This window comes from Platalea leucorodia, assembly GCF_965183815.1.
Source record: "Platalea leucorodia genome assembly, chromosome: W".
Classification (NCBI taxonomy): Eukaryota; Metazoa; Chordata; class Aves; order Pelecaniformes; family Threskiornithidae; genus Platalea; species Platalea leucorodia.
In genome coordinates, this window is record NC_138859.1 from 10,817,555 (window position 1) to 10,833,960 (window position 16,406).

General features: G+C 45.2%; 1 pseudogene across 1 annotated transcript; it reads left to right on the forward strand.

Annotated features, from left to right (window-relative positions):
* Nucleotides 1-13,362: 13,362 nt before the first annotated feature.
* LOC309601600 (5-hydroxytryptamine receptor 1A-like) lies at nucleotides 13,363-14,630 on the forward strand (annotated as a pseudogene). The gene has a single exon. The product of its transcript is annotated as a 5-hydroxytryptamine receptor 1A-like (transcript).
* Nucleotides 14,631-16,406: the final 1,776 nt, after the last annotated feature.

A 16,406-nucleotide genomic window follows, 5' to 3' on the forward strand; every position in this document is an offset into this window, starting at 1 on the left:
ATATACTGGTGGGTATGCAATCAAAAAAGTTTGGAGACCATTGCTCTGAGACAGAATCCTAGCCGGATAGCAGAGTACTATGCAGACTATCATACAGCTGATTTTGCCTTTACTTATTTCAATTTTAATCCAATGCGGCTCTAATTGAATTATTTCTGATTTATTCCAGTATGAGATCATTGTCCTGCCATTTGTAATTGGAAAAAGAGGGGGCTTAATGCAAATGGAAACACTATCTTAGCTGCAGGTTTGCAGCTGCTGAATCATGTATAGAAATGTCTTAGATTTCTGCAGCATTCTGTGAGCTTGGTTTTCATCACTTTGTTGTAATCTAGGAGAAAGTGCATTGAATTATACTGGAGTAAATCTGATGCATGGGAAAGAAGCAAATGCCTAGTCACTGTTATGCTATCTGTGGATGAGAGCCTCTAGAGACTTGACAGAGACTGTGCTCCTAGGAATTCATTTTTGGGACTGAGAATTTATAGGACAAGCTATGGGCTGCAGCTTCATTTTTTGAAAAATACATATCCAGGTACAGTTAGTATCCAGTGCACTGATAAAGAGCCACAACCGCATACCTGCACTTAGGGAATATTATCCGCTTGGTACAATTAAGGATTGTTGTGAAAGAAGAAGATCCAGCCTGCAGGTATCCAAAGCTTCTGGTATCTCACATAACTCATGGTTTGCCAGTCTAAAATCCTGAATGTGGAGACAAGTGCTCGCCCTTGGCCTTTGCAACCAAGATGTTACTGTGACAAATTCAGAGACAAATGTTGAATTTACCAAATATGCAACCAAATCTGAGGCTGCAAGGAAGGAATCATAGAATCATAAAATATCTTGAGTTGGAAGGATCATCAAGTCCAACCTGTCTAGCCTGAATTATTCTAGCTTTTTAGGAAAGCTCTGTCCTGGTGCAAAAATGCAATTGACTGTTTAATCCAGAGCCTGAAAAGAGACCTCCAATGTCAGTCCAGCAACTAACAGTCTGGCCTTGAAAGATGTTAAACTGCTTGATAGTCAAATAAACTGCCATGAAGATGTGGGAAATCTATGGCTATCGAGAAGACAGTCATTACCCATGGCTACCATGGATAGCAATTATCTGTGATAACTACTGATTTTTTCAGCTTGAAAAATGTTACATCTCTGCCTGATTTGCTGATAGGCTAGAACTTGTAAGGGTTAGAATTTAAAGGAATTGGATTTCCATGACAGTCTAACTCCAGTCTTCAGTAAACTTTACCAGACACCAAGACTAAAGAATGTGACATTAGAGGAAAAAATGTTGATCCCCAATACAGCAGGCAAACCAAGTTGCTATAAAGGTAAGAACTATTACAGAGAGAACATTTGTTAAAGGCTGATTAGAATGACATGATAAGCATTGCAGCAAAAAAAGGCAGATACCCGAAGTCAGGAATGTATCCCTAACAGTGGTGATCCCGCAAATGAAGACTGATGGGTGCAGGGTTACAGCCATCATACAGCAGAGCAGATATTCCAGCAGTGTGCAGTTATTTTCATGGTCCTGGATGTATGCATTTCTATACTGCCTGTATTTTAAAGGAATGAAACATCTGCATCCAGTTTCTTGCATCTGATGATATCACCCTCATTTGCATCTCATTAAGAAAGATGGGACATGCTTTATTAGATTAAAAAGATGCAACTGTTATTGTGGTAGAGCAACAGCAAATTTTTCAGCCCACCTTCTTTCCCCCATTCAACTACCTTAGAAACATGGAATAATGGAATATCATTTACAGCAGCCAAGATCTTTAGCCTACACTCAGTGACTAAGTGCAATGGAAACCAGTGTTACATTTTTGTCTGTACTCATGTGACAGAGAATATTCTATTTTAACTGTCACAGACTTTTTTGAATCTTACTGTGTTCTCAGTTTTTGTTATAATTTGTGGCCATTGATAATTACATTTTGATTTAACTATCCTGATTTACAGCAGCTGGGAAACCAGTCCCACATCTCTTAATAGTGATGTTTATTCTAACCAATTATTTCCACTGTTCTTAATCCAGGAACTTTCTTTAGACTTTTTAATTTAAATACTGATTATTAATTTCTAACTGCACTCATGATTAATAATATGGCCAATGCTATTACTTATTGAAAAGGCTTGAAATCTATTTCTCTATCTATCCATCAGAAAGATCGATGCAAGAGAAACCGAATATTATACAGAAATAGGAATTTGCTCCAAACTATATATGCATTGAGTAAGGTAATTGAAGGAGAGAGAAGAGCTGTTTATAGAACTAGTTACTGATAATGCTTTTCTGAAAACTGAGACTAGAAGCAATAAGTAAATTAGTTTCCCAGGTGAAAATTTCACATTTGCTGAAGTGAATCCTCTCAGGAAAAAGAACTTCACAGGCTCTCTTTTCCTGAGACAATGCTTCCAAGGGACACAACAGGCACTCCAGTTTTGAGAAGAGCTTAGAATGCTAGAAAGGCTTCCCTATGATGTGAAGAGACTGGAGTAATTCTGTTCAGACAGAAACTTGATAGAAAGATATAGAAGAGGTAGATAGATAAAATAAGGATATAGAAGGTATTTCAGGCTTTTCTTAATACACAAATAGAAGGCTCACTAATAAAAATGTAAAAACCCATTTATAATCCTTTACACAACACATAATTAAACTATTCAACTTCTTGCCAAATGTGAAATAAAGGCCAAGAGTAAAATATGCTTTCTTTTTTAACCTGACATTTTTATGACCTTAATTGCATTAGGGTAAAAATGTATGTAAAGAGATATGAACAGATGCTCTCTTGAACATACATTAGTCATGAACTGGGTGGGATTGCAAAATCTTTCAGTAATTTCTCCAATAGGTATATTGTGCATAATTGTCCAGTGGGGGGTTATGCCTTCCTCTGAAACTGCTGTTTGTGGCCACTGACCGATAAAGATGGATTCAGTTGTCTCAATGAGTGGAGCTTCTCCCAGCTGGAGGTTGCACTTAGCCTACATGGACTTCAGAATAAAAGGGATGAGGCCAAATCTCCCTCTGAGTTAACCTGACAAAGCCCCTTGGACTTCAGTAATTTCAATCCAATCGACTTGACTTTTTGTAGATTAATAGAAAAAAATGCACTTCAGTGTTGGGAAGAGCCAGAAACAAGTGTCCTGATCCCACAAGACTTAAATGGCAGGATTTCTGGTGACAGAAATAAAGGGCAGATGTTTCTCCCTGTTTTTTGAACCTTATGTACTTACCTATCACTTAGTGAATGATCAGATAGAAGTCCCCACAGAGGAGGATGTAGCCACAGTTTAAAATATGAATCCCTAAATGAACATCCAAGATTTGAGCTGTGTAAGGAATAGCATGGGTAATTTTTTTTCCTGTGGTCCTCTGTTGCATGGTTTAAAGCCAGATAGATTATTAACTTGGATGATATTGCAGACATAAAGTCATAAATGCCATCTTCCTCAGCTCTAGTCTCTCTCATTGTCTTGTAATAATGTCTAGTCTCTCTCATTGTCTTTAGAAAAATCTAAGAATAACTTTGGTTAGTGAATAAACTATGTTGTGTCTTGGTTCGCATAATCAGAGTGGTGGATGGAGGAAAGGAGAACGCCCCACAGAGCCTCACTGCTAGTATTCAGACAGGGAGGAGGAGAGACGTTGTTGCCATACTCCTTTTTCTTCTATGATGAACAGAAACAGGTAGCAACTGGCAGTTTACTCTCTCTTCTGGACAAGTGGAAAGGAGGAAATGAATTGCTCCTCTCAGAGGCATAATACTATGCTTCTTTGCAGTAATGCAATTACGTATTGCACCAGAGTACAGGTGAAAGAAAGCTTATCTAGCCTTTCATGACTAAAAGTGTGTCTTAGCAAGAAAAAATGTGAAAACCTTGAGGGATACATGATGTACTGGATACATAAAACACATTGTGACTCTTTTGTATGAACAGTCATGAAGATAAAATTATTGGAAAGAATGGAGAGGAAGGACATGGTTTGTTAGAACTTTCTTAAGATTTGTTCTCGGATTTTGTTTTATAGTAGTAAAGATACTGGTGCTACAATGCTGAGTTCTTGGATATAAGGTAATTGGAGACAGCATCTAACAAAAGTAGTAAGGGCTAGCTTTGCAACTAAGTTCATGTGCCTATGGGCAAAATTTAGATCCTCACAAAGCCTGCTTGTAGATGAAGATTCCTAAAAGTTTTAGCAGGACACTGTGCATTACAATTGCATTTTACAGCCTCCATGGGAGGCACTGTCATTCAGATAGCGTTGCAGGCCTCACAATCTGACCCTATCTGGTCAGATGAGATTAAAAATGAGGAACTGATAACTAGGTGATCTCGGGCCAAAAAAAGTTTTTACTTATTTTGAACCTAATTGAGTGATAACAGAAACTGCAAAGAGGGAGTTCAGATGACCATTGCAACTAGAAAGGGAATGTTGAGTGTATGTATGTGGCAGATGTGATGAAGCTCCTGAGAGTACAGAAATTTTGCCTAGCACTTCAGAGCTTATAAAGAATGATTATTGAGATAGGAGAGCAGAGAGGAAAAAAACATTGGAAAAGAAGTTCCTGAACTAATGTAATCAAGGAACAGCACCAGCACCCAAGAAATAACACAAAAAACCATACTCTTATGGTGATGTTTAAGATCTGATCAAATCTCACTTAACCGTAGCTTCATTAGCTTTGTTTCTTTGTAGTGGACATGGTCTATTTGGCTTATCTTGATAGTAAACTCACCCCTTAGGTTATATAATGTGTTACTCTTTGTGTTTCTAAGTGCGTGCCATGGTTAGCCAAAATATCTATTTGCCCTCGTTGCCCTTACTCGCCTCCTTTAAGAATCATCTGGTGAATGGACTGAAAGTGAGGTGAGGAGCAGTGGCCTGCAGTTGGTATGAACTGCTGCTCATCCATATCCTGGACTTTTCCACTGGTCTATTTTCCACTGGTGACTTCTCTGGTCAACTTAAGACAACCCACATTGTTGTTGTGATGAATACACAGAATTGATTATTTCCCGGCAACACCAAGCTCACATCTAAGCTCCAGTTGGATTCATGTACTAGATAGTCTGTGACCTCTGGGGCTCAGTCCAGCAGGTTTATTTTGAACTGGCTTAATCCCATACAAACATAACCAAGAGGAGATAGTAGTGGTGCCTTCCATCACCTTATACCCAAAAGCTCAGGATTTTTTAAAGTATTTGAAAATAGACAGCAACTTTCTGAGGTTTCTAATTCTGCTGGTAGAATTAGGTATCTGAACTACTTTGGTGAGAATAGGCTAAGTAACATTCTTCTCCTTAGCATTTGCTATTGGAAAGCTTAAGAGACTGTATGCTCAACGTGCCAACTTTTGTGGATCAGTTTTTTGGGGATCTCTGAACTCCATTTGTTACATAGGAATCCTGGGTGGTTAACTTAACCTGAACTCTGTTAGTTAGTAGGGTACTTGAAAGTTAATGAGCAGCAACAATGAGTCAACCCTTATGAACTGACATCAAGTATGGGCTGCTGCTAAAAGGGGCATTCCTGCCTTCCACCATATCCTTGGCCATATACTCCATCTGCCTCCAGCACTAGCATTTGTGCATGGTACAGTGATTGTACTAGGCAAACTCATAAAGAAGAAGAAGGGGTTTGCAACTGAGTAATTCCTCAAGAGCACATTTACTTCCAGCAAGAAGACAAGACAACAACCTTCCTCCATGAACAGGGTCCCAGGTTCCTGGGAAGACATGGTGGTTTAGTACTGTGCCAACTAATGCTGTAGGTAAAGGAGATGATTAATAGATCAGGAAACACAGTATCCTCATGGCCTTTGCCAAGGTCACTCTAAAAGCAGAGTCTGTGTGGGCCTCTATGGCTAGACATGACTCATCTCTGTGTAGATAAAATAAATTGTTTTTCATTTTAAAGGATAAAGTTAGTTTGCAAAGATAAGACCTTCCTAAAATTTAATTTCTACACATCAGCCCTGTTTTTTCCAAATAGTATTTTTAAAATAATAGTAGTATATTAATTTTAATGTAAGGATATTAAAATTAATTCATAATAACATCTTTATTAAAAAATAATGCACTTGGATTAATATACTATTGAACTGCAGTCTATAATATACTGTGTATACTAGTCTAGAATATATTAGTCTATAATATACTATACTATATAATATGCAGTCTAATACACTATTGAGCTCCAGTCTTGCAGTGTACATCAAATAGGAGAGTTTATATCCTTTATAAGCAATGATGTTGAAACTATAGCTGCCATCTCTATTGATTAAGGAGACATTGATACTACATAATTTACTTTTGATCTCTAGTGTAGTAAGAAAGCTCTGACATGATAAGAGCAGAGGAAGTCATCAGTTGCTACACCTGCAACTGAGCTGTAAGATTCAAGTACCTTAACTTTATTTTGGAAAATATTGATAAACTGGTTTAAATTGGTCTGATATTTAAAGCTGGGGCCTGTAGAAGTTTAGCTAGATTTTATGCTTAATGTTAAGCACACTGATAAACCTCATTTCTCTAGCTAAACATTAAGCATGTGCTTATGCTTTCTTTTTTTTATTTTTTCTTTGCTGGAGCAGGGCCAGCATGGTCAGTCTCTTATAGGCTATAAAGTGGTCAGGACCAGAAACTTTCACTTAATCTTAATACCAAAGCTTGGAATGTATTGGCAGTCCTTGTTTAAACAATCATGCAAATATTGTTTAATACCTAGAAAAATTGCTTAAGATCTAGAATACTACTGGAATCTGGTATGCATTGTCAGCAAATACTTTAAGCCAGTTGTATATTTTGCTATAAGATGAATGTGAATGCTAAGTAAATAGATGGAATAATCTTAATTAACTACAAGAAAAAGCCTGATTTAACCAAGAAGCTGCTCAGTGCTAGCAAGCATTTTTAGAATTGTATAGTGAATGTTATTAGGATGATTTATTTTCCAAACTTCAGTTGAGGAAAAATTACTTGTGAGATGCTATTTTTAATTCAATTACAAATATCATATTAAAGTTTTTAAGAAACCATTTAGCCATAATCTGGATTCTCAGGACTGCATTGCACCACACAGGTATTCTTAACCAGCTACAAAATCTTTCCTCACAGAGACCAGCTCCTAGTGCACCAGCTCTGTGTATTGCTCTCCCTTGTCTCTGACACAGGAGATGTGCTGATAAAAACCTCAGCATAGCTGGAACACTGCTTTGTTCTCCACAGCATGATTAGAGTCTACTAAGTAGATTTTCCCAGAGTTTCTCTGGGATCAAATCCATGCTTAGCAGCTTAAATATCAAGAAAATGCACAAATGGTTAAGAGACAATCTTCCAGCTCTTTCTTCATCACAGCTGCACTGCATACAGAAGAAGCAACACAGAAAATTTAGCCTAAACTCAAGTTTTCCCAGAATGTCAAAATTCTGAGAAGTTTCTATAAACTTATGAAAACCTATGTTTGAACAAATATGCTTGAAAGTCTCTTTCCTTCGCAGAGGAATAATATTAAAGTGAACATCTTTCAAAATTAATCTTAAACTTCTAGACTTGCGTAAAAGCTGCCCCATGATTTAGTAGTAGGCATCACTAGTAACAGTTTCACTTCAGTGATACTGCTTGAATATACGTAACATTTATTCATTTGGGAAGAAATGTTTACCTACTCTTCTATTACTTCTAAGACTGAGAGGTGGAATGAATTATCCCCTTTTGTGGATTATGCTGAGTTATGCTATAATTTTAGTTGCTACTGTAAGCTCTTGGCAGAGAAAGGCAGAAATAGTAAAGAAATACTTATGTATCTAAATAATTTGCTTCTGGCCTTAATAAAAATGATGAACATGAGAGCTGTGATAAGGTAGCTGAATGGAATGAGAATAAGACAGTGGAACTTGCAGTCAACTCACCATTGTCTAGGATGAGAGTGGCAACTGGGATATCTCAGGTGATGGAAAACATGGTTAATAACATGGGGAACATAATAGACGGAAACTCCAGCATTCTGAGATGGTGGTTATTCCTGCATTTTCCAGGTTATTCCTCTGGGTTATTGGGCCCAGATTATTGTTCTGACTTTAACAACATAAAAAGAGCAATGAAGAGGGAACAGAAATCTGACTGGGTTCAATGCAGAGCCACCAGAGGCTGAATTAGCAGTGTGTGAACCCAGCTGTATTGCTCCCAAGACCTGTTAAAGCCATGAAGCAGCACTGCTGCTTTGGCATGACCAGCATCAGAGCTAGCAGATCTTGCCAGGCCTGAGCTTGGGTGTCACTGTTCTGTGTTGGCAGAACTGGGACTGTTAAGGAGCAGGCTGAGAGACATCTCGGTACCTTGCAGGACCTAACTCAGCCCTGAAGCTGAGCGCTGTGCTGATGCTGTTACCTCTGTTAGACCCAAGCTGAGTCTTGCAGAGCTACTGGAATGCCTCAGCACTGCACAGGTCCTGAGCTGGCTGGACAGGACTAGACTAGACTGCATGGTGTGGTGGGTTGACCTTGGCTGGCCACCAGGTGCCCACCAAGACGATCTATCACTCCTCAACTGAACAGGGGGAGAAAAATACAACAAAAGGATCATGGGTTGATATAAGGACAGGGAGAGATCACTCAGCAATTACCATCACAGGCAAAACAGACTCGACTCAGTGAAATTAATTTAATTTATTGCCAATCAAATCAGAGTGGGATAATGAGAAATAAGAACTAAATCTTAAAACACCTTCCTCCCATCCCTCCCATCTTCCTGGGCTCAACTTCACTCCTGATTTCTCTACCTCCTCCCCCTGAGCGGCACAGGGTGATGGGGAATGGGGGTTGCGGTCAGTTCATCACACGTTGTCTCTGACGCTCCTTCCTCCTCACACTCTTCCCCTGCTCCAGTGTGGGGTCCCTCCCATGGACTGCAGGTGGATATCTGCTCCACCATTAACCTCCATGGGCTGCAGGGGGACAGCCTGCCTCACCATGGTCTTCACCACAGGCTGCAGGGGAATCTCTGCTCTGGTGCCTGGAGCACCTCCTCCCCCTCCTTCTTCACTGACCTTGGTGTCTGCAGAGCTGTTTCTCTCACATATTCTCACTCCTCTCTTCTGGCTGCTGTTGCACAGCAGTTTTTTTCCCCTTCTTAAATATGTTATCACAGAGGCACTACCACCATCGCTGATTTGCTCAGCCTTGGCCAGGTCTGTCTTGGAGCCAGCTGGCATTGGCTCTATTGGACATAGGGGAAGCTTCTGGCATCTTCTCAGAGAAGCCGCCCCTGCAGCCCCCCCCCCCCCAAAACCTTGCCACGCAAACCCAATACACATGAAGAACTAGCCAGCCCACCTCCATGCCCCAAAAGGGAAAAGATATTGAGATGGCACAAAGGTGATCCAGAAGTTGGAAATTTAGGCTTCCTTATTGTGCTACTGCACTGAATTTGTAGTGTATTGATTCTGAGCAGATTAACTGTAGGATCCAAGAGGGATTTTTCCCCCCTCTTGATATATGTTTGATGTGCAGGGCTTCACAAACTGGCCATAGCTAGAGATAGGACACAGGGAATAGTTCTGCTACTGGTACTGAAAGTCACTCAAGTTCCTGGCTGATTCATCTTGCCCACAAAGCCAGGACTAAACAGGTTGCCAAATTTGTTCTCATTTTGATCCAGACCAGTTTGGCTGAGAGCTATGCGGCTCCAATGCTAGCAATGCCCTTAAAATTTTCTGTCTCCTTAAAGCTTTTGGTCTTTCACAGTACAAAGCTTAAATTTGTTTAAGTACTGTGAGACATTTTGTGGTTTATGAAAGGTGGGAGACATGAAGCAGGTATTTTGAAGTGAATCTCATAGTGAAATGCATGTGCTAGTGTAGAGGGGACAGATTTCAATGATACAGTCACTTCAGTCATGAAAATTCTGTTTGCTTTTCTGTATTTTAAAGTTATAGCTGTTCTTCAGAAGGCTTTGAACAGAGTGGAGTAGTGTTAATTCCTGTTGGCTGTATTTCCAAGATGCCTAATGAGAAAATTCAAGAAGGCTGTAGTTGGTAAGTTGTCTGCTGGCACATCTTTTCTTCCACCTGTTTGGAATTTCTCCCACAGAAAACTGCACATACTGGATCAGTTTCAGTGAACTGAAGTCATTAATTTCCTTAGCTCCCTAGTAAAGCCCATTCATTTTGAAACAATTACTGGAATATAATTTCTTGAATGAGTGATTTATCTTATAATAAAAAAAAACAAAACCCAAATCCTTTTCAAACCGAACTGTAATATGCAACCACATGAACAAAATGCTGCGATCAAATTGTAGTGTTTCAGTTTTACTTTGGCAAAGATAATAGAGTCATAAACTGAGAGTATCAAGAGTATGTAGCTCTCCCTTATTTTGAAATGTGTAGAATGAAATTGATCAGGAAAGCTTCTTCTGCCATGGTTGTTAATGCTTTTTCTTTTTGTACTTACTGAGGAACCTCTTGTTTGCTGCAGCTGTATCATAACTGAATAACATTAATATTTTAATTGGACTTTTTAAGGTTGGGTAGTGTTAAGGTTTCATTTGCTCTCAAGTCAGCTTGGATTTTATGAGGCTATGGCTTTCCTTCAAGAATTTCCCTAGGTGCTTCACCTAGTAGCACCTCATTTAGTTGCTTGAAAGTTTAACTGGCATTTTGCTGTTTAAATGCTTAGTAGGATTAAAGACACTATCACATCAAAAGAGTGAGTTTTCCCTTCGTCAACATCTTCCACCTCCTACTCCCTCCTCTTCCTCCATGGTTGCCTAAATTGCCTCTCAGTTTAATTCAGAGTGAAATGACTTTCAGTCTCTGAACAAAAAATAAATTCAAAAAGTAAAGCTGATTTAAAAGATTTCAATTGAAAAAGGACCCTGCCTACTTTTCCCCACTGGAAGTTCTTGGCAAAATGTGTCTGGAATTGACTTCCCTTGGCCATATCAGCACAAAACACCTCTGGAAACAGTTTCCTGAAGAGCTCTTTGTGGACTCCTAAAACCCGCATCCCCTGTGGCTCTGAAATGCTAATTTCAGGCTAATCTAATTAGGCTAATGACTGGCCCACCACCATGCAAGAAAGCTGGGACAATCTCCTTGAGATTTTCCTGCCTCCCAGACTTGCACTTTCTTCGTTGCATCAGGCTAGCTCTAAACAGCAAGAAGTACAAACTTTGATTTCACTGAAGGGAAAGGGCCTTTAAATAGCCAGCTGCTTAGAAGCCAACCATGCCTTGCACTTGAGGAGACATTAAAAAGAAAATAGGTTTTGGTAGTGAAGGAGCAAAGCATATTTAAATATCGATTACCGGTGCATTTTGTTTTGTCTGTGTCTCAACAGTGTAAGTCTTCATTCAATTGGGCACAGAACACATAAATCTTAGTACGATCAGCTAACACAATGGGTGTGCAGGAGTGCAGCTCTGCTCCGCATATCCAGCGGATATCTGTGCCTTGATCATTTATAGCAAAAATTGCAAGGCAGAGAAATGTAGCCTGGTCCCCTCGTAAAGAGGAACTGGCCGAAATCTATCCACATGTTGTGAAGTTATGAACTCAGCCTTATTTTTAAGTGCTGACTGAGAGAAGATGAGGAAAGCCAAGCATGTGCAAGCCAGGCTCTGTGATCCTCATTTCAAGTTTGATTAAGTGAAAATCTGGCAAATCTTCCTGTTAAGCAATTACTTATTTGGCTTTCTGCGTTTTCTGAGCTTGCATGACACAATTACAAACTAGAGTGAAAGATGTTCTCACATCGTTAAAAATACTGAGCCACAAGATAGTAGAAAGCCTGCCACAGAAGTTACATCATAGGACTTTCTTTTACCTTTCACGGACAGCTAGAGATAAGCCTGTCAATCACAACACTTTTTTTTTTCTTTAAATGACAGATGTTTCCCAGGTTTGCAATTGTTTGGTCTATTTACTGGATATTAACTGATTTGCTTATGATGTGTCAATCTCATGCTCTTTTTTATTCAAGATTGTTCCCAGAGATATTTTTCTCATTTCACTTTCAGACTCAGCCTTTCCCCCTCCTATCGGGAGGAACTGTAACGCATTTTATTTCTTTTTATTTCCTTTTTTGTTGTTGTTGCTGTTGTCTTCAGAGGACAGTGATTTCAGTTGTGTGTTGCACTGTAATTTCCGTCTCGGGAGGGCCGCTGGGCAGTGCCGTGTCTCTGCGGGGAACTGGACGCTGGGGAGCAGCGCACTGGCGCGGAGCCCTCGACGGCAGCGACCGCCCTCCCGGGGGCAGGACGCTGGGGCGAGGGCATGAATCATCACGAATGGGACTTTCATCGCTACAGCACTCGTAAACGACTTAGCGGGATCCCTTGCCCGGCACTGGGCTGTACAGCAATCCCTCCTGAGACACCCATGCGACACTGCTGCCCATGCTCCCGCTCCCTGCGCCCGCGGGGGCATGGCTGGTGCTGCGTCCCGGGCAACCCCGGCAGCACCGTGCCCGCTGCAGCCAGAGCGGCGGTCAGGCAGGAGGCGAGGGTGCAGCCCCTCAGAAAGTCCTGCCGGCCCCGCGGCCGGGGGTGTCCGGCCGAGCCGCTCCCGGGCGCCGCGCCCTCGGGCCGCCGCCGCCTGCCTGCAGATGGCGAAAAGCACCCCCCGGCGCCACCCGCCCCGGCGTCCCCCGGTCGCAGGCAGCCCTGGGGTGTGCAGTGCCCTCCGCCCCAGCCGGTAGTGCCTGGCCACAGAAAACTTCCTCCCGCCTCGCACACCCTGCACAAGCCCCGGCGCCGGTCCCGAGGGGAAGCCCAGAGGCCCCGCTGCCCGGGGCAGAGCTGCGGGGAGGCGATTTGGAGGGGGCGGCGGTGGGGGAAGTCGTGGTGGGTTCCTCTGCGGTGTCCCCGCAACGGGGAGGGGGCGGCGGGGAGTGACTGACATCCCTGCCCGCCCGGTCCGCCGGCGGCGCCGGGAGACGATGGCGACCCAGTAAGACTCCACCCGCAGAAAGGAGGGATGGAGGGGGAGACGGAAGGGGAGGGGAAGAAGGGAGGGAGAAAGCGAGGGGAGAGCGGAGAGGCAGAGCAGGAAGGAGAGGCGCGGGAGAGCGGCGGAGCGAGGGGCAGCAGCTCGGCGAGAGGCGGTGGGGACACCGTCCCCGCCGCCCTGGGCTGCGTGCTAGGCAGAGGCGGCGGGGATGGGCGGGCGCGGGGCGGCTCCGCCAGCCGCCGTCCTCCGAGCCTCGGCCGCCTCCCACCGCGCTATGTAGGGGAGGAAGGGGTGGCGGGGGGGGGTGCCCGGTATGGCCAAAGTGCACGGGGCGACGATGCCTCCTGCCAGGGGAGCACACAAGTGACGGGCGCCTCTTCCCATGTCCGTCTCCTGAAGCGAACCCCCCCCCCCCGACATGGATGTGGCCAACAACACTACCTCCCCAGAGCGCTCCCCCGATGGGGCAGGCAGCCCAGGCCTCACTGAGGCGACCCTGGACTACCAGCTGCTCGCCTCCCTGCTCCTGGGCATGCTCATCCTGTGCGCCGTGAGCAGCAATGCCTGCGTGATCGTGGCCATCACCCTGGAGTGCTCCCTGCAAACCGTGGCCAACTATCTCATCAGCTTGCTGGCCATCACCGACCTCATGGTGTCCATGCTGGTGCTGCCTATGGCGGCCCTCTACCAGGTGCTGAACAAGTGGACACTGGGGCAGGTGACCTGTGACATCTTCATCTCGTTGGACATGCTGTGCTGCACCTCTTCCATCCTGCACCTGTGTGCCATCGCCTTGGACAGGTACTGGGCCATCATGGACTCCATCGACTATGTCAACAAGCGGACTCCCTGGTGGGCCGCCGTGCTCATCAGCCTTACCTGGCTCATCAGCTTCTCGATATCCATCCTGCCCATGCTGGGCTGGAGGACGCCCAAGGACCGCTTGGACCTCGACACCTGCACCATCAGCAAGGACCACGGGTACACCATCTACTCCACCTTCGGCGCCCTCTACATCCCACTTCTCCTCATGCTGGTGCTCTATGGCCGCATCCTCAAGGCGGCCCGCTTCTGGATCCACAAGATCATCAAGAAAGCGGAGAAGAAGAAAATCACCAACAGTTGCCTCACCCTCTCCCCAGCCGCTCTGTAGAAGAAAAGCAACAGGGAGCCCAGCAAGGGTTGGCGGCAGACTGTGGAGCCCAAGCCCGGCACCTGTGTCAATGGCACAGTGTGGCAGGGCGAGGATGGGGCCACCCTGGAGATCATCGAGGTCCAGCACTGCAACAGCTTCTCCAAGACTCACCTGCCGCTGCCCAGAGAGGCGTGCGGCTCCCCACCACCCCCCTCCTTCAAGAGGCACAAGAAGAAGAACATGGAGGCCAAGCAGAGGATGGCTCTGTCCCGGGAGAGGAAGACTGTCAAGACCCTGGGCATCATTATGGGCACCTTCATCCTCTGCTGGCTACCGTTCTTCATCGTGGCACTGGCCCTGCCCTTTTGTGACAGTAAGTGCTACATGCCCAAGCAGCTGGGGGCAGTCATCAACTGGCTGGGCTACTCCAACTCCCTCCTCAACCCCATCATCTATGCCTATTTCAACAAAGACTTCCAAAGTGCTTTTAAGAAAATTATCAAGTGCAAATTTTGCAGGCAGTGAAGCCCGCTGCTCTGGGATGGGGCAGTAGGGGCTCCTGTCACCTGTCACTCGCTCCATCCACCTGGCCCCCCGCTGCAGCATGCCCCCTGCCCAGCCCCTCTCCAGCATTGGCAGAAAGGCAGGGGGCACCGGGACCCCCCCCCCAGTGTGCCCAAGCCCCTCACTCCTCTGCCCATCAGACAAGCCTCGTGGGGCAGGCCAGGGCAGGCACGGAGATGCCCGGGCCAGGAGGGCTCTGCGGCTGCCCTCGCCTCACCTGGCCTTGCCGGGACTCTGCTGCCAGGCACTGGCGCTCCCACCTCCCTCCCCTCCGTCATTCTGGGTCATTGCTTGTGGTCGCTGTAAACCACGGTGTCTGCCCAAATAGCATCAGTAAAAATAAACCACCCTATGCAGAAAAACGCTGTGTTGGAGTTTTTTCTTGGATTTACGAGGAGACAGCAGGGGACTTAGAGTCCGACCTCGGTCTGGTGGTGTAAGTACGGAGGCTGAAGACAACTCCCCGAGCAGAGGAAGGGGCTTTGGGCTCGTTGCTTCCCAGGCTGTGAAACCACCAAGTGGATTCTCTTGGGGGAAAAGCAACCATGTTTTGTAAGCTTGCAAGGTACTTCCAGCAACATCCTTGTCTGTGTTATGTGTGTCTAACAGCTCTCCTGCTATGCTAGGACCTTCCAGTTCATCGGGCTTCCCTTGGTTACTGCGGGGGGAGGGGATGGGAGTTAAACCCCAACCACATGTCTCATTTTATGGAGATTTATTTTTTTAATGCCTTTGACTGAGGGTTTCCCACCAAGGAAAAGTTTGGCGCTGTGTGACCGTCCCTGAGTTCACCGCGCGTGCAGCGGTACAGGAAGTTCAAGCAGACTGCGAAGTAGCGTGTTTTTTTTTTTTTTAAGCCTCTTCAAAGTTTCTCTGGAGACATTGCAGTTGCTTCGGAGGCTGCCAACTGCAGCACATTTTGCTCGGGGAAAAAAAAAACAACAAACCAACAACAAAACGAACCAAACCGATCAACCCAAACATTCCTATGCGCTCGGTGGCAATAGGGGAAAGGCCGAGAGCATCCGCCGGCGGCAGCCGCAGGTGGTGAAAGGGACATTTCAGCGCAGGTTGGGAAGGGGCAGGCTCTCTCCTCCCCCGGGACAGCCCCGTCGGGGGTAAGCACGATTCTCCCCGCAAGCTAAGAGCTACCGACAGAAGAAGGCAGTGTCACTGCGATGCTAAGGGCAGCGAGAGCCAAGCAGGGTCAGCCCTGGCCTGGCTGCTCCCCGCGGCGGCTCAGCAAGCCTACCCCCGTAGAGGGTCCCCCCTCTCCCGACAATTCCAGCTGCTTGGCCCCAGGAAACCCGGGGTTCTTCCCCTTCCCCGCCTCGCCCTGGGTGGGAGCAGAACAACAGAACAGCCTTGCCCGCCGCGCAGTCCCTCTGCCCGCCCCACCACCCTTTCCTGCCGTGCCCCTGGCTTTCCCGCAGGCGGCGTCCGGGACCTGGGGCCGCTTTCGGAACGGGAGGGGTGGTGCCGGGCCGGGCACTGGGCCGGCTGCCGCGTACCTCTGCGACGGGCCGCCTGAACTGAATGCTTGACCAAATACATATATATATTTTTCTTGTTTATTTTGGTGTAATCTGTGTTACCTGTAGGTAAAAGGAAATGTTAAATCTGTGCGTCACGTGAATGTAGGTGTCCAGTCATTTCTGAACTTTAACCGCTTACATTAAATGACAATAGTTCTTTTAACAGCTTCAGATTAATAGTTGATTTTCTGAAAATCTTATT